The sequence below is a fragment of the Motacilla alba genome, chromosome 1, assembly GCF_015832195.1.
Source record: "Motacilla alba alba isolate MOTALB_02 chromosome 1, Motacilla_alba_V1.0_pri, whole genome shotgun sequence".
Taxonomy (NCBI): Eukaryota; Metazoa; Chordata; class Aves; order Passeriformes; family Motacillidae; genus Motacilla; species Motacilla alba.
Window position 1 is genome coordinate 87,641,565 of NC_052016.1, and position 25,731 is coordinate 87,667,295.

At 34.3% G+C, this 25,731-nt stretch overlaps 1 long non-coding RNA gene across 1 annotated transcript in view; it reads right to left on the bottom strand.

Annotated features, from left to right (window-relative positions):
• Window positions 1–16,998: 16,998 nt before the first annotated feature.
• Window positions 16,999–25,731, bottom strand: part of LOC119702310 — a 50,506-nt gene continuing 41,773 nt past the window's right edge. Inside the window, exons 3-4 of the long non-coding RNA XR_005257319.1 lie at window positions 18,074–18,158; window positions 16,999–17,229 (exon numbers count right to left, since the gene is read on the bottom strand). This is a non-coding gene — a long non-coding RNA (uncharacterized LOC119702310). The remainder of the gene's footprint in view (window positions 17,230–18,073; window positions 18,159–25,731) is intronic.

Genomic DNA, 25,731 nt, shown 5'->3' on the forward strand with positions numbered 1-25,731 from the left:
AGCAACAGCCGTGCTGGATGCCAAAATGCCTTATTTGCTCTTACTATGGGAGGCCACAAGAGGGAGAAGAAGATAAAGAAGCCACAGCACAAGCGGTTGCGTGCTCCAAATCCTCTTTGAGCTGCATAAAGTCTGTCTGCTCCTCCAGCTTCCTGGGTTCAAGTAAACAATCATTAAGCTTTCAAAATCTGAACATCAGAAAATCACAACTGAAAGCTAAATGAAAATGACATTGGAGCAGTGTTAGCCTTTACGTTGTACCATACCCTAACTGACAAGGATGGACTGCTTCTTCCCGAAATAATACTAAATGCCTCATAAAAAAGAAAAAAATTAAATACTTCAATGCAAATAGAAATGCAATTAAACAGAACACATTTCTGCTTGGAACACATTTACAAAAAAAAAAAAAAACAACCAAAAAAACCCCAAAAACAGTGTGTAGATTTTTCCTTGATTTCCTACAGAATCTTGAATAGACTTTGGGGGTTTTGAGCCTTTATGAATTGAAAGAAAAATATTCATTGTCTTTTGTGGATTTTCTTTTGTATATGAAGAAACTGATAATGCATACTCTGACTATTTTAAGGAAATCAATTTGCATCAGAGCGCAAATTCTCAGATGCAGTTGTATTAAAAAAATTACAATATCATTATGACTATGTAGACTTGCAAAAGCAAAATGTAGGAAATATATAGTGTTTCTACTAGACACTGCATCAGCCCTGCTAGTATTAAAAAGCTCAGTATTATATAGGTGCATTATCATCTTTTAGAGTGTTTATGTAACAATTTTCCTGAGTTTACATTGTCAGCTAGAGACCTTTAGTGAACTCACCGTTTGACAGCATTGCTGAAGAAAGTATGAAAAGATGATGTATAAAACATATTATACTGGGCTATAAAATACTATTTAACTTTCTTCCTTTTGCTTTATTATTTGAATGCTGTGTTTTTAACATTGTTTGAAGACCACCAGGGGAGTGTGGCAATTCATAATGCTGCAATACTGAAAATAATGTGTTTGATTTATTTTTAATGTGAATACAGTAGTGATTTTGTTTGTTAGAAGCCATGGGAAACAAAATTGGATATTAGACACTATCAGCTTCCATTTAATGTAATAGGAAATGTAACTAGATCATAAACAGAGATACGATTTAAAAATGCAATCTTTTATGTTTAATGAAATGATATTAAAATGTTTTGCAGCTACAAACACAACACATGCATTTCCAGCAAAATTTTAAAGCTCCTATTGCAGAAGAAAAAATAAGAATATAGAGAGGAGAGGAGAGGAGAGAGAGAGAGATAAAAATAAATGGCAGAAATTGTATTTATTCACAGTAAATTTTAATCTGTTTCTGAACATATTTTTTTATTTCAATTAATTTATTCCGTCTTTTTTCTTTTTCTAATCTAAAAAGAATAAGCAGCAAAAGTGAAGATGTCAAAATAAATAGGCATAATACCTAAATGATTTAGAAGGTTTTGCGTAATTTTGTGCAACTACTCATGAAAGACCAATTAAATTATATATGCAGATCTTTGTAACAAGAAGCCAAATCATTTTAGAATTTTCTGGGGAATTCCAAATGATCCCAAAGGTATTTTTCTTCCCTCTTCTCTTTTTGTATTTTGTTTTGTTTTCTCTTTGAAAGTTTAATTTTACATTGTACATTCTGCTTATGACTTATAGAAGATAAAATACATAATTTCATCATAAAACTGTAGGGTTTTTTTCATATTTCATTGTGTCAATTCCATACTTTTCCTGTCATGTCTCCAATGTAAATTGGTTACAAGTTAGACAATCAATCTCAAGAAAACAAGATGAAAATAACTTTGTCTTAATGCAACAAGAGCAGTAATTTTGTTTAAATTTGCATGGAATTCAGGGGTTTTTTTTCCCCAAGTACATTTTTGCTTTTTCCTTTCTAGATAGAGACATCTTTTATAGTTCTAGGAATTAAAGCTTTTAAAATCAGATGTTGTATTCTATAATAGGACATTTAAGATTATTTTAAAAAGTTCTATTTCTTCAAGTTTTCTCATTTCAAATCTCTTCAGTTCATGGTGAAGATCACAATTTTGCTAGAGCTGTTATTTCACCTTTCTTACTTAGCATGTTAGTGAGCTCGATAATGGTTAGATGTACTCAAAAACTATACACAGCAGCTGTACAGAAATGTGATTTTGTTGTTGTTTTTGTTGTTGTGCTTTGTTTAGTATTGTTTCTTCTACTGCAGAGGGTTGCAAAATATGCTGGAAACTCTAAACCAGTCTCAAGCTACAACAAACCCAAAGTGTCACTGCTTACCAAATGACAGATGTGTCACTGTTGTGACAGCAGTAGTTGTGTGGGACACCTGTAAGACTAAAGACCACCACTTACTTGAAAGCCACTGTCATAAAATACTCCTTGATTTACCATCTGCTTTTATGAAATGCCCATGAAATTAAACATCTTAATGGAAGAATGGAATGGGATGTTATGGGGTAGTTCAGTGTGAAACTTTGTTTGTGGCTTCAGTGAAGGAATAAACCACGGCTGCTCTTGTCTATGTTGCGCTGTTATGGTTCTGAAAATCTGTACACTGCTTCTTTGGCTGTTATAAATCCAATTAACAGTGGATTTCAGATTTTATTGTAAAATTCCACATTTTTATGCTCTATTCTTATTTTTCTTAACAAAATAATTTTCAGCTCTTAGAAATTGCAAATGTATTGCTCAAATTAGTGGTATTTATTTAATGTCAAATAACACAATATTTATGATACAAATTTGCAGGCAAATGAGCTATTTACTTGAGTACAGACATGTGTGTGTTTCCTAGATCAAATTTATCTTACTGTAATAGATTTAATTAGATAGACCTTGCTTTCATATCAGTTTATAGAGAGAGTTATTTAGATGCAAGTCTTCTTCTGTAAAGAAGAGTTATGTAGGAGAGGCTTAAATTAGTAAAATATATTTCCAGAGAATACTTAAATGAAGAAAAAATGAGTTAGGAGGAATACTTTTATGCCTATGGTACTACTAAAAGGAAATATTCATTTTTTATTACATCTTATAATTATTAGCCTCTATGGATTCACTCTACAACCACTAAAAATATGTTTGATGCATAATACAGATTATAGGATTTCCTTGAGTACTCATGTGAAAAAAAGATTTGAAAGACAGCATTGAAGAGATTTCTTAAGTACTAAGAGCAACAAGAGAGAGGAACATTTTAGCATTAGTAAGTGAAACTTGTGCAGGTGAAACCTATTTTTATATGTCATCTGTGCTTGTCTCTTGTCTTTACAGACACAGCTTATGTTTGGAAAAAATTATTTTCTTGTCATTGTCGAAATCATTCCATTCTACTTGTTTGTTGTTTGTTTGTTTGTTTTGTTGTGGGTTTGCTTTTGTTTGGTTTTGGATTGGATTGGTTGATTTTTTTAAGGTTGGTGGTTGGGTTTTTTCTTTCTTTTTCTTTCTTTTTTTTCTTTTTTTTTCTAAAGCACCTAAAATCTATGCAAATAAAAAAATCCTGCTCTTTATCATAAAATGTCCAAGTCTTAAACATATATGTGTGTGAGCATTAGTAGAGAATTTCCACATGCAATGCATGAAGCAGTATTTATAGGGAAAAACAGCTGATTATCAAAAAAAATAATTTGCAAATGATACTGGTTGGAAGCAATTCCCAGTCAGATGTGCTTGAGCTGGCTGAATGTCAGAAGGGCAGAGATGATCTTGCTGGAGTTCAGCAGCCAACACGGAGCCATATCCAAGAGGCATATACAGGAGTTGAAAAGTTCAGGGTAGGCCTCAAGCATTCCAGCATTTTAGGATAGGAAAGATTTCTAGTTTATTTAAAGTCAAAGAGTTACTGTTATAAACATGACTGTTATGGACTATATAATGACAAAGGATACTAGTTTTCTTTGCTAAGTTATTGGCTTTTTTGCTTCTCAATTTTTTTTTCATATGTTTTAATTCTATTCCAAGTTCTGTCATTTACTATAGGGCAGGGAAAGAGATACACTTTTAAAAGCCATGGTTGTGCTTGGGTTGTGGAAACTGGAGCAAAAGGTATAGCTTTGTGATGTGTGTGGGATGGAAGACTATTTCCTGTGTTAACAGAAAATGGGAAGTAAGGTAAAAATATATTTTTTCTTTGCATAATAGCTTATTTGTGGAAACTAACTATCACATGGAATGTCACACAGAAATAGTCCTTCAAATATTAAAGTTTTTATAGAATTAGATGAAAAATCATTCAATGCTCTTTATTTTATCTCAATACTTATGTGGTGACAACAGCTATGCCTTTTTCCTGTTGTAATTTATAAGAAAATATTGAACTCATGACATGGTTGCACAGCTTTAAATGAGAATTTTTTTTCCCTTTTCCATCAAATAATTTATCTTTCAAAAAAGAATTCTTATAACTATCACACTTTATAGAAAGTTTTTTTATTAATGTTCTATTTGCCAGATATTTATGCAAGTAAAAATTCTTCAAATCTGTATCCTCAGTAACATCTGATTAAGGAATAGACAGAGGGTCATGCTTATTATGAGTGGCCCATTGCTGGCATTACTTCTAAATGCCATTCAGCATAATTTTAAAACAGCATTTTACAAGTGTGATAATGTGAGAGTATATGGCTGAATATGAATGAAAAATAAGACAATAAAAACTTGTAATTGCCAGTGAAATAGGAAAAAACCCCTTCTTTGGCTTATGGTTTCACCAAAACAAAACTATCAAATGTAAGTTGCTCATGTTACATCCCTAATTCCTGTGAAAATGGAAATCTTTCTGTGGAGTATAAAACACCTGCTATTACACACATACTGACATACACAAATATACACATTTTAAAAAAAAACTTTGTTGCAGACCTTCCTTCCTCCAAATAAACCAAATTTAAAAATACTATTCTCTCCTAAGACAGTGAAAATAATTAATCGAGTTAAACAAGAAAAGGTATAAATGATACAAAGTTATATTTTTTGTTCTGTCATGGAGACTGTCCTTCAGTTTAAAAAGGAGGGGTAAAAGCATTGTGTCCCTTTGGCAACATTTTTTGTATGAAAATTTTGTATGAAAAGTTCCATTTAAGACTAAGCCATCTTCCCCTATATGTAAAAACAGCCTTTCTATTTCAGAAAGACACACTTACCTATGAGACCACCACTGCCACAAAGAGTACAATAGGGGCTATACAGACCATGAATTTATTAAGGGAATGACAAAGCCCCTTGGTCTTCCTTTTTCCTGAGGAAAGCAAGGTTTGCAGTCACATGTCATGTAGTATAGACCCACATACACATCTAATTAGATATCTATATAGAGCAATCTTTGGGCTTGGCTCTTTAACCCCAAAGAACACCAGCAGTCTTTTTTTTTTGCAGCTCACTTTTTGGCTCTCACTGGCAGTACTTTTTTAGAGTCAGTCACCAGCCCTTGAACAGCCATTTGAATGATGAACATACAGGTGGAATATTGATGAGATGAAGCACACACATCTGATGTAGAAATTAGATAGATCATTTTTCATTTCTAAAGTGTTCTGCAAATATTAAAGGTCATTAAAGTGAAATAAAAATAAATTTGTCTTTATGGATTGCTGCTCCTTTATGTCCCAGTCTCTCAAATAGCTTCATGTAGGCAGGCAATTTTGTTTAAGTACAGCTTGTTTGCTGACTTCTTGCAAGATTATAGATTTCAACAATGTGAAAATGTCAATACATATATCCTGCTTTTGCTGTGGAAATGATTTTTTTTTTCAGTCAAAGCAATCATTTACTTTCTTTAACAGAAGTGTAAGACTGACTTTTTCTGCTCATGAGTGAAACTGTCAAGTTATGCGACTTACTTGGGTAAAGCTTCTCCATGAAGAGAAAGACACATGAAGAACTCCTCGAGAGAGAAGAATAGTTTCTTTCTGATGAGTGCATGGATGCAGACAGAGGACACTGTACCAGATCATTTATATCTCTACTCTTGTTGTCAGTGTGAAATGAAATATAGTGATATAAATATTTCAATATTGACTCTTTTTTTTTCAACAAAATATTTATTTAAGGAAGATGGGAGGAATTTTGTTATATTCCTTGCTGAACCTGTCATGATTTGATGTTAATTGTGGCTGTACAGATTATAAAAAAATCTCAGTTCAATGCCCATGATCTAAGTAAAATGTCTCATAAATAAAATAGAGACCCATAATACTCCTTCATACACCTCCAATTTCAGTATTTACAGGGCCAACACAACCATTTGTTTTATATAGGTTTGGTAGACATACAGGGATGAAATTTTCTTGCTTACTGTCATCTGTAAATAAAAATTTGTGAAAGTGTCATAGATTTATTCTGCTATGAATGAGAAACAGGGTATATACAGTCCATAAATATGATGAGAGGGATAAAGTTCACTGTCTATATACAATTAAAATCAATGTTATTTTTTTACTCTAGTATTTCCATCCCAAGTAGAGGAAATATTTTTTCTCAGTTTGTGGTTATAATTTGAAGCTGCTTTTTAAGGAGTATAGAAGGAGAGAGGAGACAGGAGATATATTTTTTGGTAGGATGCATCACTTCGACTCTGCATAAACTCTGACTGTTATTCTAAACAGGAAACACTCGGATTTTTTGTATGGCAAATGAATTTACTTATCTGACTGGTAGGCGCTCAAATTAGTATGAAAGGTTCGAGACAAACACACGTGTTTACTCCCTTAGTGAAGGCTGACATTTTTAGTGGCAGTGTCCTGCCATCTCTGTTCAACAGGGAGCACTTCAGTACTTCTGGAGTACCAGCAGCCCACAGCAGCTGCTCACTTCCTGTGTGCTGGGCTGCTCTCTGCCCTCTTCCCATGAGCAGAAGGAAAAGCACAGAAACTGAACTTTAGAAATCATCCACTGATTAGTCTATTATTACCCATGATGGACTAATCCTACATGTTAATTACATATAGTGAATTCTAGTTAAAATCTATCTGTTTTGGATAGTTTCCAATAGTTTTTTATGGTAGACCCTCCCTCGTCAGGAAGCCCTTAGGTTTTGCCAGTATAATTTCCTTGCCTTCCTGACTGTACTGTTCAACATGTTTCTTTTGCTTCATTTCTTCATGTTTTACAGAGCTGGCAGAGCATAGAAATAGTTCAGATTAATCAAAGAAACTTAATGCATCTCTATGGCTTAAAAGAATGTTTAAGGCTCCAGCACTTTCCATCTTAAGTTTGGGAAATGAAGCCTTGTATTTATTTTTCTTTAAAAGTTAGATGAAATTCTTCCATTTCTGACTCTTTTTTCAAAGAGGGTTTTCTGTTTGTTTTTTACCTTCCTAAGTCATCATGAAATCTAGTCCTTAGGAGAGTAGCCTCTTCCTCACAGTTTCTGAAGTATACAGTATATTTTGTTTTAAAAATCTGACTTTAATATTACTCCAGTAAGTAGAGATTTATCTCCACATTTTCAATTGAATAAAATGAGCTTAAAAACCAACTCACTTCAATAGTTCTACCCCTGGAAGAGGTATAGAAAACCACAATGGGAATTTGTATTGCATATGTTCAGTGGAGCTATGATAAAATTGTTTATTGTGTCTGAGAAAATACGGTAGTGTGTATAAGTCTTTAAAAAGCTACTGTAATCCAATGTGCACTGTCCACAAAATGTTCTCTTTAAATTTTAACTTTTTATTCTTAAAAAAAAGAAAAAAAGCCTGTTGCTGATATACTCTTCCCCAGACTTCCAAAATGGAACTTTTTATAGCTTTCATACTGCAATTAGCTCTGTGTAGATATGAATGAGTCTTTGGGGAAATAAATGCATACCATTCTTGGAACTCATAAAGTATATGTTTTCTCCTTCACCATTTCAAGTTCAAAAAGTGTTTTGGAATCATGTACCACATAGTGCCTACTTCTGACCACATAGTACTTTTGTTTTCAATGATTGTCATTTCCGAGACTCCAATAAGAAAAAAGGGTTTCAACCCAGTCAGTAGACTGATCTAAAATCTGTGAAAACAGTAGAAAATCTTGCAGTTTCTGCAGACAGTTTTGAAACAAAGCAGGAATGAATGTTTTTGTCTTTTAGAGTTTAATTTAAGTACAGGTACTTCCTGTCTCCTTTCCCTTTAATTTCAAGTTGTCTACACAGGTTTTATATGAAAAAGAGAAACAGAAATTGCTGGAACAATATTCAGCAGCTTTTGGCTTTTGAGTGAGTAAGCCTTTAACAAAAACACTCCAGAATAAAATATTGCTATTTAATGTTAATGTTTAGATGTGAATGGTGTATTGCTAATAGTGAAGGAAGTTGGGGAATGTTACTGCACTTACTCCCATAGTTGTTAGGAACAATATGGATACTACCACTGAGGAAAAGGATAGTGATCCAAACTATTTTTCTCTCTGGTTTTCCTCTGGATACAAGTGATACTTCAACTCTATAAGAGACTTAAACTGTTGCTCCACGAAGCTGCTATATAAACTCTTATACTTTATATTTTTATTACATCTCATTCAAATGATCTTTTGCACCTTGATTTTTAATTTGATAAGCCTTGACTAGCAGGAAGATTTTTCTGTGTTTAAAGATATTTTCCTTCTCTTAACATGATTAAGCCTGAGATATTTTCCCTTTGCCCTCTCCAAGTTGTGCTGGAAGCAGATGTTAATATTTTATACACAATTTTCCTTAACCCATAATTGGCAATAAAGACAAAATAATGTAATGTTTCAAGATTCCTCAGTATTAACTAATTAAACCAGCAGCAGGCCTCGAGCATGGGACAATGGCAAACTTTCAGATGAATTAATTTTATGGAAGACCAGCTGAGTAATTGGACTCCAATTACAGGCTGTTTAGCTCCCTCATCACCTTCACATATAATTAAATTCAATTGGTTGATACAGCTTCTATTTTTATGAGGGCACTTACAAGCTTTTTGAACCCCACTGTGACTTTGGATCTAGGCCAATCAATTATTACTCATTTCTCTTTCAAATGGAAATTCTCTAGATTAGTCATATCTTCTATAATGCACTGCTGGCATTTAAAAGATCTGTCTATAGCACATTGCAGCTGAGAAATGGACGAAGAGAAATGTTTATGAATATTTTTTTCTACAAACAATATATAGGATGCAACTGTTTATTTGTCGTTGATTTTGATGAACAAAGGCCATGTGTTTTTATGAACTGTCTTAAGAGATATGATGATACACAGTGCATCATTATATTTGTGAATGCCATGCTTATTCATGTTACAAATAATTACTGAAATTGCTCATTAGATGTAAAATTGTCTTTATTGGCATGTAAAAAATAAGTCATTATGTATAGCTAGCTGCAAATCCCTTAGTAGTCCTGTTTTCCTTCTTTAATTCCTTTTCAAATTAAATTAAAACATTGTTACTAATTAAAACAAAAAAACTAAAACCTGAAAAACCATAAATTACTGTTTATCCAGTGGAAAAAGTTATCTGCCCCTGATCCATAGGTTGTTAAACAGTTTGTCTAAAAGAAAGTATTTTTATTTTGAGAATGCCTAAACTCTTTCTGTCTTAAAGCACTTGGCTTTGAATTAGTCTATATTTTCAACTGCAAACAGAACATGAATTAATAGGTGTCCTTGTAGCATTTCACCCATAACTAGTCTATAAGGAGATTAAACAAATGACTAGAACTGATATGGCACTTTTGTCTGTTCTTATAGTATATTGCTTCCAGTGTATTTACTTCCAAAGAGAGCAATATATCATTGTTAATAAAACAAGAAGCAGGGAAGCAGTAGTGACATCAGTGATCTTTTCCAGCTCTACTGAGTGATCAATAAAGAAAAAGGCAGTGTCAAATGTGAAATATTACTTTTCTTTAGACCTTTCAGTTAGGGAAATATCAAACCTATTTCTTCAATCCTTAAACTCTTGAATTTGAATACAAGGCATTGATTAGCTATGTAAAAATGACGTTGAGACATGCCAAATTACAACAAAGGCTCTATGAAACTGTGTTACTACTGATTGACTAGCAAAATAGAACATTAATGATTAATGGGTTTGTAATAAATACCAGAGAAGTGGTGCTCACTACCTCCTCTTTTGGGGTTTCATTTCCCACAGGAGCAGAAAACTCACCTCTAAAACCAGCAGGGAGTTCTCTTGGGCTTTTTTTTTTTATATTCCTCCCACAGAATTCAGATAGTATACTTTAGAAAGTGGCTGCTTCAGATTTTCACTGCTTAATTTTGCTTTTTTTTCTGTTTATTCAACAACTGAAAAAAGATACCTATATTTTGAAAAAGCCCCTTCACCTTTTGTACAAGCATATGATATATAGAGGGAAGAAATACAATAAAAAGATTCCTGAGGAAAATGTTTTTAATTGTTTTAAATAAGTGTGACCATCATATTAGATGCTATCAAAATATGTTATTAATGCTAGTTGATTTTATTATTTTAGAATGAAGCAAAGGTGGTAGATATGTTAAAATCATGTTAAGTCCAGGTTTGTCTTTTGTTTGTTTTGCTTGCTTTTCTTTCTGAATATCTGAAGATCCACTTTAAAAGAAACTAAGGAGTTCATGTATCAAATCAGTATGTTGATTTTTCCTGCAAGAATAAATGTTTAATTACTACCACTATTAATGTTGTAAGTAAAGGTAGAAAACAAATTTTTGGTTTATGCCTCCAGTTTCAGGAGCATCACGGATTCTCTCATTCACATTAAACAGGCTCTGACAATGTGTTTCGTGCCCCCGTCTAACATGTCTATCATCCATTAATCCAGTTGGTCCCCTTGATGTCACCACAAGTTCATTAATACTTTATTTCTGCTAAGAAAGACACAGTATTTATGCAATGAAGAGCATAACTAATAAGATAGTATGGACCATTGCACTTCTAGGAGAGAGAAGAAAATTAGTAGTGCTGTCACAGACCTAATATCAACTCACTTGAGGCAAGAGTCAGGGAAAAAAACTCTCTAGATATTATTTTTTTTCCAAAGGCTAGATGCTTTAAGTCACAGTGTTCGTTAGACTTAGTCATCATTGCATCGTTTTGCTTCATCAAGCCTCTTGTTCCACATGTATTTTGAAACACTTTTTTCTCCCTAGGTGGGTTAACTGAGATCAGAATGCGCAATTCACATTTCTTGCAGAGACAAAGTCAGAATCGATTAAGTTTAGAAGACAAACTGCACAGAGGGAAGGAAAGACCTCATTCAGAGTATAGTTTTGCAGGATTTTTTATTCCTAAGTGAACAGCCACCTTTTAATGGATTTCTTTCTGAATAATGACAAGAATGAAAAAGAGAGTAAGTTGGTTTACCAGTACAGTTACTCAGGAAATATAAGCAGGTATTAGTTAGTGAAAACACCACCAGTACCATGAAGAGGAAGAAAAAAAAAAGTCCAGGAGAGGCATTTCCCACTATTTTTAGAGGTGAACTTTCTGCTCTTTTGGGAAATTAAACCCAAAATGATCATGATCTGGCTCTGGCATGTATTGACCAAACTATTACCTCATTAATTGTCCTGCTGCCATCCAGAGTTTTTACCTACCTTTTTTCTCTTTTCTTGCCCTAACTCATGATTGAGAGCATACTCCATATTTTGGGAAACACCTTTAAATATAAGACAAAAAAAAAAAGATCAAATCAGAACAGCAAATTCCTTGCCTCCACATGTGGTTTCTTTGGAGGTTAATCAACAGGCACACTGTTCCTTTAATAGTATTGCTGATCTTAAATGTTGACTGCCATTCTGCACAGCTTTCAACAATGCTAAATGAAGAAAACCTAAACAATAAGAGAAAATAATAAATGCCTAGTCTGTGTATTTAGAAGCACATAGCTTTCTGTTATGTAAATGAAAGGCACTTAGGTATGAGGAGAAAACCTCATAATTGAATAGCTTTTAACTTTAATCCCTGCAATACAGTGTGTTGGCAATGCAGCGTGTTGCATCTGTGGCTTCAGAGACACTTTAACTCCAAATCGTTGATACCATCAGTGTTCCCCTCCAAAAAACATTCCTCATATACAGTACAACAAAGAACAGTGTGTGCCCGTGGCCTGAGCTTAACAAAGTGCATTGAGAAGGACGGCTTCCTGGGCAGAAAAGCACATCAATAACACAGTGGGAAGTGGCACCAACAGAAGGTAAACACGGGTCAGTCAGGGAAAGCTTAGTAGGTGGTGGGGCACAGATCTTCAGATACAATGAAGGGAATGACATCAGAGAGATTCATCTTTCTCTGTGCTTGAATTCTCAGTTATTAACTAAGGCATAACATCATACAGGACAACAAAGGCACAGAATCAGCCAGTTTTTGACTGCCTCACAGATGGCACTTAAATGTAGATTTCAGTGCTGCTGAGAGAATGACTGTGGCAATTGTGTTAGCTGAACCGTTCAGCTCAGGGAAAACAAAACAAAACAAAAAAAAGTGATGCATTAATGTCCTGGTTAAGTAAATATTATTCAGACATGTAAGCCACTAGGCTTACCCAGTTCTCTGTCATTATTTATTAGGTACATGTGAATGGTATATAAGAGTTTCAAATTCCCAAGCATAATTTTTCTGTCAAGGACTGGCAAAAAAATAATAAGAAATAGTTGTCCCATGTATGTAACTGCTTATATTTTATAGCTGAGCAGGAAATATATATTTTTAGTTTATTTTAGCTAGATTTAGCAAGAGATGAGTCTTCTTTACAAAAGAGGCTTTTCTTTTCCATGCTGCATTAAAGTGTATTCATCTGTAACTCTTTTTATCTCTGACCTTTTTCCTAATAGGGAAATTGTTAAGGAACAGGGAAGAATTTAAATGCCACTCATATCAGATAGGAAGATGGTTTTTTACAAGCTGCTTTGATTATGAAGAGTGTTTATTTATGGAACTGTTCACAGATTTTTAATGCACTATCTAGATTTTGATTAGTGCTTTATAGTGCAATTTTAATTTTGCTCACAAAATTTAGACAAGGGGTTCCTGTACATTAAACTTTTTGTATTTTTAAAAAGGTTTTGTAAATGCCTCTAATTCTTCACTGCAGTGAAGAATTAAATTAAATTCTTCACTGCAGTGAAAAATCTAAATTTTTTGACTGTGCAACCATATAAAAAAAATTATGAGCATACATTGCCAATATATGCCCATTTGTGTTTTCTGTAGAATTTGTATACATGTCCTACTACACTAGTGCATTATAGTCAATATAAAGCATACATAAAATGAGATATTAAAAATAATGAGACAAAGATGAACTCTGCTCTTTTAAAAATATATAATATTTAATAATGATACAAAAGAAAAGTTCCTCCTGCACCTCAGTGGATTGTCTTGTGCACTCCATTGGGCGCACACACACCACTTTGGAGGAAACTTCCTTATTAACAATTTGCCATCTAATAATTATTGGATTATAAAAATCTAAAAGTCACTGCAGAAGGAATATCTTAGAACAAAATATATAGCAAGTTTATTATTTTTATCCAAACTTAAGGGTTTTTTCCCAATTTTTTAAGTACTAATTTAGTGGAACTTCCTGCAGACCCTAACTGACTTCCCAATGAGACCTTTGTCCAAATTAGATATCCATAACTGCAAAGGGTTATGATTTTGCAGGAATGGAAGACTAACATGGAAGAAACTGTGAGGTACATGCTGGAAAATGTGTTACTTAATTCTCAGCTTTGTTATAACTCCAGTAGTATAGTAAAAACAGACATCAAAGTAGATTTCCAGGCCCACATTGTAAATCTGAAATTAGGCCACCTGCATAAGAAATCTTAGCTATCTATGAAGTCAGTGAGTCAGTCTTTTTCTCAGACCAGCAGCATATGCTTTTCCAAGTGCTTTCACTTATCAGAATAAATGAACTTGTTTATCCAAAGAGTTCAGGAAATTAACTAATTCATTTGATATGGATTTTCAGATGACCACAACCCAGTACTGACACTGGAGATCTGAGATATTTAATGAAGCAGACAAAAGGGTAGAAACCTGCTTGATGGAGGCTGTTATATTCTAGTGATGGCTTTTGCCAAGTGAGCCAAGTCCATGACTGTGTTTGAAAAAGAGCTGCATTTATGAAAAGTAATCTTTAAAAATGAGAATACAATCTTCTAGTTATTTATATTCTGTTTGCATATCTATTAAATATGTGTGGGTATTATTTGAACAAACAAGCCATACAGAGAAGGGTGCAATGAGGAACTACCACAAAGAAAGCTTCTTGCTGGAATCATGGGCCCATGAGAAAGGAGTTTTACAGCTCAGAGCCCCATAAGATGGATGTGTCAATTTGCTATTCTCTGGAAATATTTTATTGCACTGATTTTTTTTTTTTATTTTAAGTATTTTTTATTTTAAATATTCACAGCTGAAAGAGATGAAAATGTTTAGAGGAAAAAAGAACACAAAAAGGTCGGGAGGAGGAAATAATTTAAACACTTAACAGAAATTTCTGAATTTGGAAACCTATGTTGTTTATATAGTCAGTGGAGTTTTCCTAGAGAGGTTTGGAGTATCTAAAGGTTAGAAATCAAACTCTGGAAGCTATAAATAAAGAACCTAATTAAGGCACCCACATTGATATTATTATCTCATATTACTCTTGCTCCTCCTTTAGGCTCACCATTATAAGCACCTTTATAAAACCATTGATTCCTCATTTCTAAATAGCAGGTTGATTTGAATATTCATGGTTCATGGATGTTGAGAAAAGCCAGCCAAGGGTAAGGAAGATCTGGGATTAACAATACAATGCATTGCTTAAGGAAAGTTAATGCAGCTAAAATGGTAATATCTTTCCTGAAGATATCTTCTGGGCTCTGATTACCTCCTCTGAGAATTTTATGAAAATATCTTTGTCAGTCATTATATTACTGTGCCTTCAAATCCAGAGGATAATTCAAAATTGGAAGTATTTTCTGTTGTCTATTGGTTGAGAAATTATTTAAGAAGCAAAAAGTAGGCAAAAAAAAGGTGCTTTGCTGCATCTTTAAAGAAAAAAATCCAACAAAAATTCAAGAAAAGATGAAAAGCTTTTATCTCAGTGAGCTTCAATAACATAAGAACTAATGGAACTAAGAGACCAATACCTGCAGTTTCTACTTGAAATGTCTATGGCAACAACATGTAGGATACATTGATTTAGCAAGGGCATAAAATGACGACATGGGATTACCATCTCCATGAGATTCTGTATGAACTGCAATCAATCAGGAACAACAGGTCCAAGCTGCAGCGTGTTCTCTTTGTCCATGCAAAGATATACTTCTGTTGCTGTCACCTTAAACCTCTCTTCTCCATCTATGGATTTATTTCATCCTTATATTTCATCAAGTCATTATCAGCATAAGATTTCTGCAGAATGGAGACTGCATTTTTTTAACTAAAAATATGGATGCAGCCCTGAGGGCTGAATAGGGCCCCTGGTTTTTCTTGTGATGCAGGAAAAAAAAGAAAAAAAAAAAAAAAAGCATAGCATTCTTTCTTCAAGGTTAAGCTGTAAGTTTCCATAGACATATAATTTCACATATAGGTGGGGACATTTAAGAATCTAATGATTTTACAAGACACAGAAGTGACTGTGGGAAACCCAGATGCCATCTCCAGTTTCCACACAGAAGTTCAGCCACTGTTACTAGCATGATCACATTTCTGTTTCCTCAGTGAAGCACCTGGTATCAGTGGTACAAGGTCAATCCTATTTATCAAGGAAACCCCACAATGTTCATGCAAAGGTAGAAAGAAGTCCCACTGGCTACATTAAATTTTATTAAATATTATTTTATTTGTAGTAAGTGGAAGGCATGACTTTATGGACTAACTAACAACTTTGCCAAAGCACAGAATATGAGATTGAGAAAAAAGGTGTTAATAGATTTTATCATGTATCAATAAAAGAATAAAAAGGTTGTCCAGAAAACTGGAAGCCAGTTGAAGAAAATTGCTGGATTTTTTCAATTTTATTTCTCTCAGCTTTTTCCTCTCTTCCTTTCCCAACCCCACCACAGGAACTTGCTCATGATAAGATTGCTCAGATACTTTAAAAGAAAGAATTTTTTATTTATCAGTTTGGACAGAACATTGCAAAAAAAAAAAAAAAATCTCACCTTTTATTTGACTGCAAAGCTTTAATTCTAACTTGTGGAAACAGGTAGCAAAGCCTGCTTAATGACAGAAAATTATTGAGAATAGTTAAATCTAAATGTGGTTGTAAATGCTTGTGCAAAGATCAAACAGCATTAAATAAGGAGGTCATCAAATGAAAAGGGGAAAAATTTGTAAATGAAATTACTTTCACATGAAGTAATAAATAAAAATAATACTAACAATTCATATATTGTTAGAATAGGAGACTCTAAATTACTTCTAATTGCAAAGAAGTTGTACAAGTCATTTCAGATCTCTGAAACTGTCAGCAATGATCAGAAAAAGACCTTGTAGAAATGACAGAAGAATGGCAAGTATGATCAGATATTTCAGGGATGGATAAATAGATTAAAACTTTTTGTTTAGAAAAGAACATCTGAGGGAAGGAAGCAAGGCATTATTAGTTTATTTAAAAAACAATACTCCAGACATTGTTAATTTGGTGAAGAACTGAAATCAGGAACTCGTTGGCACTAAGTGACACAAGGGGTGTTAAGTATCAGCAGGTGTGGGCAATGCAGTACGAGTAGAGAGAGTCACTTGTCTGCACATTAAAATGGTGTGATTCATATTCAATGTTCAGTAAAATATCCAAATATGCTACCTACCAGGGACTGAAAGGGTTAGTCATTCTATAATTTCCCTCTCTGTTTTTCTTTCTTTCTTAATTGTTTGCTTGATTGTTTGGTATTTGGGGGTTCTTCTCTTCTCTTCTCTTCTCTTCTCTTCTCTTCTCTTCTCTTCTCTTCTCTTCTCTTCTCTTCTCTTCTCTTCTCTTCTCTTCTCTTCTCTTCTCTTCTCTTCTCTTCTCTCTCTCTTCTCTTCTCTTCTCTTCTCTTCTCTTCTCTTCTCTTCTCTTCTCTTCTCTTCTCTTCTCTTCTCCTTTTGTAATTCTTGCCTTAAGTCTCTTTTACTGATCATTAACATCAGAGATAAGATGCTTGCATGGCCCCCCGTTGTCATGGATCTGGGCTTGGTCCTTGTTCTAAAAAAGAATGTCTGTTCTTATCCTGTTCAGATTTTTATGCATATTATTTTTAATTTCTAAAAAAAAAAAAAAAAATTAAAAAAATCAGAAAGAAATCAGAAAAGTATATGTAAAATACTCTTTTTTCTACACAATTTCAGCCTTAACTGCCTCTGGTATGCTTACAAAAATACTTAAGATCGACTCATCATTTTCTATTTTTTTGTTCAAACTTTCCTTCTCAGACTAATTTCATAATCACTTTGATGTATAAATACAGATGCATGCACTTTGTACATAGTGGGTATGCGTATGAATGTGTATTTATGGAATATATGAATGTGTGCATGCAAAATAGGTTTGATTTTGCCATATCTTTTAAATTGATAGATATGGAAAAAAAACCTGCATAGACATCACAGTTAGTCAAAATAAACCTGTAACATTTCTAAACAAACTCAATTTGAAAGGCGTTTACCAGAAAATTAGACTCATGTCTATGAATAAAAATTAAGCTGAGTTATAAATTCATATTTAATGCTAAAAAAAAGAAAAATTCATGTGCCATTAATTGCATTACATTTTCAGGTTAGACTTGCTGATAGTTTCAACCAAAGATTTCTAAAACTCCTTTTCTATGGAGCTCAAAAAACAAGCCAGAAATTCTCTGGATTCACCACAGCTTATCATGTTACAGTTCCTTTCTGGAATCTGAAACATGGTTTGACTCTAATAGTTGATGTTATCATTTCAAATTTAGTGTTTTGGAAAAGTCCAAACTAGTTTTATCTTCCAGTGCAACAGTGTATTTGCCTCTGAATCTTTCAGAATTACTACTGTCTCCAACACTGGTTCATTTCAAAGAATGTAATTTTCAAAATGCTAATGCATTAATATTGCAGCTTTTCAAGAAGTGCTTACCTTTTAGAATTATATTTCTGGGACTCCTACAGTATTTTATTGCAGTAATTGCAGGTTAAGTCTGTGAGAGGAGGAGGGGAGTACCCTATAGAGAGATAACATTCCACTAATAAAGAAAAAATACTACAATATCTTTTCACAAAAACTTTACCACAGGTGCATTTTCTGTAAGAGAACATACACTTCTAAATTAGAACCATACTATTTTCTTGCATCCATAAAAATATACTTGTTAGTCTTGGCATCTATGACCTTAAAGAAAATATGCTTCTCAGAAATACTATAGAGTAGCTAGTGGTTCTGGAAAAAGTAAAACATCAAGGGAACTTTCAACTTAATATATATTGGCACCTCATGACATTTTAGGCAGTACTGCTTATTCAAGGAGGTAAGGAGATTTTGAAAGACCATTTAGAGAAAATCAGACTGGTAGTGGATTTATAAACACAGTATGTTATAACTGTCTGACAGAAAGATAGAAATAATGTCCCATTTGCCATCAAAGCTGCTCCAAGAAAGAGAAAAGGAACAATTCTGTCTGGGCATGGTCAGTTTAAGTTTGACAAATTCTCAGAGATCATCAGATTGCCAAAGGACACTGAAAAAGAACAGATACACCACCTTCCTACCCCTCCTTTCCCTTCTTAGTTCCTTAACATATTGGACCTTTTCCATCAGTCAATTACATTGCAGAACATTGTTGTCCTTGGCAATAGTCTCAAAAGGAAGGATTAAACAATTTGGGTTCAGAAGCATGTTGTACTGTAAAAATCAGACTTCCATTAAGATTTTGCCTTTCAATATTTAGGGTGCTCAGACACCGCTGGAGATTTAGCTCAGTAATTTCATTCACTAATAAGAGGATATGGAGTCAGACCTAACTGGACAGACATCTGTTGCAGAACCAATTTGGAATTCTTTTTACATATTAAGCAGTTAAAGAGAAATAAAACTAATGGGTGTTGGGATCTAAAAGCTGAAATAACTATAAATGGGCTCTGTCTTTTCTTTACTAGCTAGGTTTATCTAATGTGCTCCTTTTTATTTTCTATACTTTGCATTTTGATTGTCAGGGAGATGACAAAACTATTAGCTGGAATGAAGAAGTAGTATTAGCATTTTACCAGATATTGAATTATTAGTTAAATGTAAATGAAAATGCATTTTCATTAGTAGAGATATTTCACCAAAGCAATGTAATTTAGGAAAAAGCCCAGTGTTCATGTTTTGGTTTTTGGTTTTTTTTTTTTTCCCCCAATTCCTTTTTCCTGGAAGACAAGGCAATTTGTTTCAGTTCATTTTATTTTGTTTTGTAAGCATTATCTTCCCACTACTTTTACAGAAATGGGCAAAGAATTCTCTTGGAAACATATTTAAGGACAAATATTATAACATATTTTGCTACATTTTTTTTTCAGATTTTACATAACTATAAATAGCAAGTGCATTTAACAGTATTAAAAAATCCATGTATTAAGAGATATTGTCACACAGTTGATTTTATGCCTTGGGTTAATAATTTTGTAACAATTTTACAACAATCAATTTACAATCAGTTTTTTTCCAGAACTCTTATTCATAAGTCACCTCAAAGTTTTAGTTTATGACTTTTAAACACAAGAATTCAGACACAAAGAATTTAGGTCAGAGTTGAAACCTGGAAGGATCTGTAAGTTCTGAATAGATTTTCAAGAGACAGTCTCCTCTAGTTGTGCCAAAATTCCTCTCCCAGCAGTGGATTGATTATGCCCTGCTGAATAAGTGTCTCTTTTTATTGTCAGGTCCATGAAAAGCAGCAACAACATTTTAAAACCAGGGGAAAAAAGGAAAAAAAAGAGGAAAAAAAGAAGGAAAAGTCTCAGTTAGACTTCACGTCCAATACTTCCAATACTTTTGCTTTTCTTTCATCATGCACTATATAATTAAGTTATCTTTATTTACTATTCTGGATTAATTTTAAAGAATAAATGTGAAGGCATAATGGGAATAGCTGCTAACAAAAATCCAGGCTAAAATGCATTAATCTCTAGAATGGTAACACCAAGTGAAACACATCTTCATTTTGCCTTGGTAGGTAACATTAGAAACAAGTTATGTAAAGGAATCTTTCCAAACTATAATGAAGAAAAATAATAAAATAGAGAATTTGAAGAAGACTACTGAAATTACTTTTGTGTTGAGTCGTGTAGGCAATGGCATACTTCAAGACATTTAAATGTCACTGTTTATTTAACTATATAGTATTGTGTGGTTTTTTGGTCAGTACCTTCAGTCTGGTTGTCAGTTTGGGAGGTTTTGTTTGTTTGTTTTCCCTCCAAGGAAGCAAAATATCTTTTTGAATTATACATTCATTTATATTCAGAGCCTCTCTTTTCTGGATGGCTAGACCAAAATTATTCAGTGTTTCTTTTCAGAAATTTGATCTGAAGACTTCTGCTAAAATTTTGTCTTGTATGAAAGGCAACAAAGAAGATAAGTGGGGAGAGATTTGGAAGGCAATATTGGTAAAATTTTTTTAAAGTAATGTGTAGAATACTGCTAACTTTTGCCTTAAATAACTGAGGACAAATATTTGAAATAAGTGTCATATTCCTTTTTCTTTTTTAAACCAAAACAGCTGCTATAGTTAGAAAAAATACAGATATGACAGGCAATGGAACAAAAAAGAGGGTCTCATTTGCTGAAGGATAGTCAGAGAGCATGTTTGGTACTTGACTACAGAATATTCTTACTGTAGATCAGGATCAATGTCCCACGTGATGTGATCTCCATTTAATATATATTTTTTCTGATGTCATGCCAGTGCTATTACACTGAGTAAGCCATGTTGGTCTGGAAGCCTACAGCTGTAATTGCAAAGAAGCCATAGGAAGGCAAGATCGTGGTCAATGTTACAGTGCAGTTACATTTTTGAAAAAGGATTGTTTTTCTTTTGATTTTCCCAACAGTTTGATTCCACTCCTTTATTAATTTTTATTCTAGTATTGTCACTTGTGAAAAGGTTCTTTACTCCAATCCATGTTAGGACACAGCTGAAAAGATTGGATCAAATTGACTCCCGGGGTAACTCTGTTAATTTTAAAGGAGATAAATTGTGACTGAGTTTTTCTAATGAAGATTTCCTCAACATCAGTTAACAAAAATAAAATATTTCCACAATTATAGGTCCTGGTAAAAAGCTATTTGAATGATATAGAAAAAAGTAACATACTTGAAGGAAAAAACACATATAAGTAACATATGCACACATCCTTTCCAATGCCATTATATTCTTTAATTTTTGCTTTCACTAATTGACATCTGACTTTAGTATTACTCTTGAAGCTTGAAGCTATGTTTCTCATTACTCAGGGTAAGAACACTGGTCCATGAACTTCTCTACTACTTAATTCCTCCTTGCTTTTTTTTTTCTTCCTGTTTTGGACTGTGCTAACTGGGCACAGTATGGGAGAAAGCAAGGTCTGGCATTGTCCATCACAGCCTGTGTGGGCCAGACCATCCCACTCTGAGGGGAGAAGAGACATTGCCTTCAGGACCAGAGAAAAGGCACCCTCATCCTTTTTTTGTATTAGTACACATGTTATATTTATGGCCATGGAGAACCACCACTGGGTAGAAGCCTGCTCATAATTAGCAAAGGTCAGTTTAGCACTGCCATGATACCTAAAATTATTTAAAAAAAAATATTCTCCGATGTTCACTGACGGAGGTTGTGAAAACTCCCCTAGGTTTTCCAGTTTGCCTTCTTTTTTTCTTTCTTTTTACAGAATTTTGATGGTCTAATAGCAAAGTTTGAGCTTACAGGTCCTTATTTGTCTTTCTGAGAGTGATTGCCCTTTGTTTAAAAAGGAGTCTTAATTGATGATAGAATATATACCTACAATATGTTCTCAGTCTGTTCACACATAACAGTGTGTATGTCCTGGAGAAATGTAAATGACAGAACCTTTGTTTCAGTAAAGTAATTACCGTCTTCACAGAGATTGGTAAATGTAAAACTCTGTACAAATGATAATAGTTATTGCTGCTATTATTTGCTTCCAAAGCACATGGTATATGTCCTTGGAGAGAAAGTTGTACTGCATGTTCAGACTAAGAAGAAAGAAGCAAAATTTCCTTTTACCTTTCTCTTGACTATCAGAAATTCAGACCTCCATTAGTAGATATTTTCTGGTTATTTATGTTTTGGCTAAAAGGGGAAGATGGACAAAAACATGGGTGGAATTAAGATTCTACTGCTTGACTGATTTAACTGAGATAGTTTTGATCAACAAATCCCTGTATTCACTTTAAAAGAAATGATAGAAAAAAATATTGTCTCAGGAAAGTACCTTCTTCTCTCGGTTGATCAGATACTTAGATTGTTCTTTTAAAGAAATTTTGTTTGCTGTTTAAAAAAAGTGTGAGTTTTGGTAAACACTTGTTATCCTTTATCTTTTCTTCTGTACATTTTTGTAGTTATTTTGATCATCTAATAGTTTTTCTAAATCAGTTATCCAGTGGGGAGTGGAAATGCAGATAGGTACTGTATTTCAGGATTATATTTTTACTGTAGGGGTGGAAACAATTGATCCCTCTCAGATCTGGACAATGAGGTACAAAGCTTTATTAAAAATTGCTGTCATTGTGTACCAACTGGCTTTCCTTCTCTTTATTATGTTGTTGCCTCTAATTTTGTGACATTGACTTCAGCAATGCATGGGCCTTTTCAGAGAATCACACAACCACAAATTGGAAAAGATCCTTAAGATAATCAAGTCCAAGTGTAAACATTACATTGCCAAGTTCAGCACTGAACCATGTCCCTAATTTTAATTTCATTTGTCCTATTTAACTTCCTTGAGAGGCATACCTCCTAGAACAGTTGTCACAGAATCACAGAATTAGGTGAGTTGGAAGGGACCCACAAGGATCATTGAGTCCAACCCCTGGCCCAGCTCAGAACAGCCCCAAGATTCACACCACACACCCGAGAACATTGTCCAAATGTTTCTTGAGCTCTGTCAGGCTGTGCTGTGACCACTTCTCTGGGAAGCCTCTTCCAGTGCACAGAAGGGTGAAGAACCTTTTCCTAATATCTAAAGTTAATTCCCCTGACACAACTTCAGGACATTCTCTCACTGGTCCTGTCACTGGTCACCATGGAGAAGAGATCAGTGCCTGTCCCTCCTGTGCCTCTTTCAAGGAAGTTGCAGACTGCAGTGAGGTCTCCCCTCAGTCTCCTCCAGGATGAGCAGACTAAGTGACCTCAGCTGCTCCTCATACAGCTCACCCTCAAGGTACTTCACCATCTTCATTGCCCTCCTCTGGACACTCTCTCTAATAGCTTTCTGATATTGTTACCCCCAAAACTGAACACAATATTCAAGGTGAGGCTGCCCCAGGGCAAAGCAGAGCAGGACAATCCCTTCCTTTGCCTGGCTGGAGATGCTGTGTCTGATGCACCCTAGGACACGCTTGGCTCTCCTGGCTGCCAGGGCACTGCTGGCTCATAACTTTTGCACTACTGTCACATACTCAGAACAATGACATCAAAGCTGCTGTTAAAGTTGCAGTTTTATGAAAGTAAAACTAGCATTAGCAATATTTTCATAATAAAAATATGCTTAATCTTTTAATCTTGCATATCATCTATTAATTAATACTTTAAGTGCCTCACCAGAGAAAGTATTGCAGTAGTTTTATACTGATAGCACTGGCAACCTCTCTCTCTTCTCTAATAATAAAGATGATTAAAGATATATATAACAACTGCTATAGATATTCTGTAAAATTTAATCAAATTTGACACAAAACCCCTATTGCTCTACTGAATAAAATGAAAATATAGATATGATGGTTTCAGCATGATCATGACATGGAGTTTTGTGCCTCTCTCACCACAAATAAAAAGCTGTCAAATGTTTTTCTGTGTCTGGGTAAGTCTCAGGCACAGATGAGAGCAAGCTGGCCAAGTCTCGTACAATTCAGATTTAAATGATTAGTGTGGGATGTGGAAAGCAACAGGAGGCTTTGGATGGGGTTATATCATCTCCTCTGCTTTGAGTGTATGTGCCTGGTTTTTGTTCATGAAGTACTCAACATAGGGATCTGATTAGATTTGCAGTTTTTTCTAGATGATCAAACAGTGCAATAGTACTAAGCCTTCTTGCTCCACCTGCATCTGGTAAAGAGCTTGTGTGATTTCCTCTCTGAGCAGAGTCCTACTCTGGTGACTCAAAATTTTATTACTATAATGGTGGAACACAGCACAAGTAGAAGGACACCTTAAATTCATGCTAAGGATATAAGTGACAGACAACAGCTGCCCATTAAATAGAAAGGAGGTATTTATAGTGAGCAAAATGATGTTTGTATATAAGGATATATGTATTGATGGCCATTTGACTTCGTTGAATTCTGAGGTCAGTTTTGGCTCAAAAAAATGTCCAGCTAACTTGGCAATGATCCATATGGGGCACATTCTCTCACAGTTCAATGTGCAACCAAACCAAAACAGAAGTATAGTCTGGAGTTCAAGGATATTTGTATCTGGATTGCTCTGAAATAATCAGATATTTTACTTTTCAGTTTTGCAACATAAGGATTGCAACACGTGTTTATAATCTAATGCACTTGTACTGATTTTGGCTGGGATAGGGTTAATTTTTTTGCCAGGAACTTGTATGTCTATGTTTTGAATTTGTGATGAAAAGAGTGTTGATAACACAGGGATGTTTTAGATGTGCTGAGTGGCATTACTACAAAGTCAAGAGCTTTTCTGCTTTTCTGCCTCTCACTCCACCCCACCAGTTAGCAGGCTGGGGGTGCCCAAGGAGTTGGGAAGGGGCACAGCTGGGACAGCCAACACCAAATGGCCAAAGGATGTTGTTCTTTGTCCCATGCCACGTGGTGTCATGCTCAGCACGTAATACAGAGGAAAGAAGAGGTAAAGGGGGATATTTGGAGTGATGACATTTGTCTTCCAAAGTAACCACTGCATGTAGTGGATCCCTGATTTCCTGGAGGTGGCTGAACCTTTATGTCCATAGGAAGTGTCAAAGGAATTCCCTTTTTTGCTTTGCTTGTAGCTGTCTGCAAAAGCAGCTTTTGCTTTACCTATTTAATTCTATTTCAACCCATGAGTTTTCTCACTTGTACACTTCTGATTCTCTTCCCATCCTAGCAGTGGGGAGTAAGTGAGAAGTTCTGTGTAGCTCAGCGGCTGATTGGGGTTAAAAAGTGACAGTACTCTATGTAGGATAGTAAATGTGTCACTTCTCTGGCTTTTAAAGTGTATTCACACTGTATTTTTTTTAACCCATACTAACTTATTAATAGTAAATACGGCAGAATAAAATGTCACCTATTTTTAATTTAATTTGCTTTTAGATCTGAATGTAACTATTCTAAGTTTACACAATATTGTCTTCCTCCAGTTCCCTTTGTCTGTGTTTAATATCTGCTTAGTATGGGAAAATGATAGCATTTTAAATAATACCTATACATCTGATATCATCAGATGAATCTACCCTTGAGTCAGGGGGACAAGGCAGAGATCGGTCCTTCAAATGGTGCAAACCACTGGCAAATTTAGGCAAATCTTGCCCCAACATCATAAGTTTTACATTATATAAACACAAGCTTAAGAAAAGAGTCCTTAAAGTAGAGTTAATTGA